Below are 2,891 nucleotides of genomic sequence, written 5' to 3' on the forward strand. Positions count from 1 at the left end.
GAAATAAATACAAAAAAAGCTTTCTTAACATGAGATAATACCTCCGAAAGGGTTCGCTACCGCGTGTTTGGGTCCTTGATGGATCGTATGCGTTGTCAGTGCGAATTTATTCCCCGAGGACATGCTGAGGGATGAATCAAAATTGTGCTGAAGTTAGGCAGTTCTCTTTTATGTTTAGGTACTACTTCCTATTCATCAATCACAACTCCAATTTCATCGAGAGCCTCGTCCAGAACGTCAAGGTTGAAAACATTCGCATCCACACTGCTGTCACCGTCCGTCTTGAAGCTTTCTCGAAACAACGTACCGTACACGTCATGTCGAGCAACAAACCAGTCTTGGTAGCTGTCTGCAAAGCCAGCACCAATGATGGAGTTAACGACAGCGTCTCCATCGGTCTGTGTCTAAGCCTTGCAAACCCACGAACACACTGACTTCACTGGTGGCGGCCTGGGAATGCCATATTTGGTGTATCTCACCTGGTCACTCTCCTTCCACGCATTGATTTCAGCATATAAATGTCCTTGAAGTATCGATAGATGCCGATATCACCAACCTGAAGATAAGGAGTGAGTCCACCAGGATTTACATACATCTTGATGTCGCGCGTCTGACACTTTGCCTTGACTTCCTTCAAGATATGAGCTCTCATTGAGAAATCAGAAACTTTACTTTGCTGACATTTACCATAGGGAACTGCAAATCGATCCAGCGCCTGAGCAGTGAACCGTCAACCCACGCCTTCTTCTTTATGCCTTTGATGGGAACACTTCGAGAATAATCACTGCGATTTATAGGCGAGGAGTGGAGTTGCATTCTAAGAGTTCGTTTGGCTGTGACGACGTGGTGACGAGATCATTCCACAGGTGTTGTAGCGTGACCAGGAGTGTGTTGTGTAACCAGGAGTGTGTCGTGTAATTGAGTTGCTCTCCTGAACTACTGAATCATACGTCAATGCCACTTGCAAGAGGAACGTTGTAAAGCCATCAGAAATCTTTCGTGTAAAGCCCAAATGAGGTCTGGTGAGACGTAGTTTATTGCTTCGTTTAAAGCAACATTCAATATCCGCTTGCAAACTCTTACAATATAGACATATGCGGCTTTAGCGTAGACGAATCTCGGTTTTTCTGGTACTCTATTAACAAGCATTATATCTGCGCATGCTCCTGTCCATAAACGATAAGCCCGACTAATGTTAAGATAGCATAATTATCTAACATGCTCACTGGGAACACACCAACTTGTATCGAGGTAAAACAGAGAGATAGAACAGTGTGTAAGCGCAATGTTTCTGGCCTTTAAAATCCGGATGGGCCCTTCCACGTCGTCTATGACGAATCGACCTCGCCGTAAAGTAACTTTTACTTCAAGCATTTAACGCTGAGAATGACACTCGAGGCCTCATTCTCTCGTTTAGATTACAGTGATAATGGAGAGAGGGGTATGACGCACTCCTCGAAAATGAACAGAGCCACTGATGCCCAAAAGTAAATGCTCCGATTAGTAGTTGGAATTCGTGGTGGATTTGTGCCCGATCCACCCGATAGCACTTGGTTAGCCGTCGACTTGACAACTGTAATAGGAAAGTTCCGTAATATGCTGTTTATACACAATGCCAAACCCGACTGCTTTGGGGGGAAACAAATTCCTTCAGAAAGTGTAGCGAATTTACTGTGCACCTCGCATAGAGAAGCTTTGACTCAAAGATTACGCTTATTCGACGCTGAGGGAAAATTTTCACTCTCAGAGTTAGGCTAACAAATCCACAGAGTTTGAGTTCGTGCAGTGAAATGAAGAGCCTATAAAATAACTAAATAACTCGCTTTTTATAATAATTCGAAAGACATTTTTATGAAGGTTTTACGCATCAAAGTAAACATGTTATAATACTCTGTAACAGAACTAGTTGTATTGCTTGACGTGGACCTAACATTTATACGAGAAAAGCACCTTATGTGCTTGACCCTTAAGCATTTGATACAATCCCTTAAGATTCAATACGATATAATTGTACGTAGTTCACGTCGCACTTGGAGTATTTGTGAATTTTGTAGATTTGCAGATAGCGCAGCCAAACGAACCCAAGGTATCCTTGAGGCAGCTGTCTATATGGAAACAAAGCCACGGTATCATATCAAGGATCAAGATATGACGGGGGAAAAGGTGAATCGATACTGATCTTGTTTCCTTTCCACAGCATATTTTTACTGAATGGGTTGCGTAAGTAGTCTAAAAATCATAGGAAGTTAGTTGTGTCCTCGCTATGTATCTTAGGATGTGATATTGAGACACGAAGCGAATATTCAAATGCGTTAATCACGCCAGAGCAACTTCCCTTGGCACATTGTTGGTCGAAGCTTCAGTCTCACTTTCGAACTTTCCTGATAACCACTAAGTTTCAAACAACATTCATCAATGCGAGCTAGCTGCATCTTTTCCACCGCCTTCGCCCTCTATGCACCGCAAATACACGGAGCTCCGGATCGCAACCTCGAAGCCTTGACAGAGGGCGATACTCTAGCAGCGATGGAGCAATTCCTTGGGGTGAAGCTTGAAAGAAAATTCAAGGACATCCCAACTTCGGCAAGGATTGAACCAGCACCCTGGAACGGTCCCATGTGGGAGACCTATGCCGACAGCATCAACTACCCGTGGCAGAGAGATCAACCATCTCCAGCTGAAAAGTATGCGAAGGCTTTTGGTATCGACGCAAAGGAATTGATGGACAAGGTTTCGGCCAATTTCGGTATCTATTCGGTGGAAAACTCATCTGTCCAATGCGCAGGGCCTTGTCAAGGTGAAGTCGATGTATGCACCTCTCGCGGCAGTAGTGGCGTCTGTATACCAAGATGGTCTGGTCTCAGTCATGGAATGGCGCCTGCCGCAATTTT

Source organism: Plasmopara halstedii, assembly GCF_900000015.1.
Source record: "Plasmopara halstedii genome assembly, contig: Scaffold_2881, whole genome shotgun sequence".
NCBI lineage: Eukaryota > Oomycota > Peronosporomycetes > Peronosporales > Peronosporaceae > Plasmopara > Plasmopara halstedii.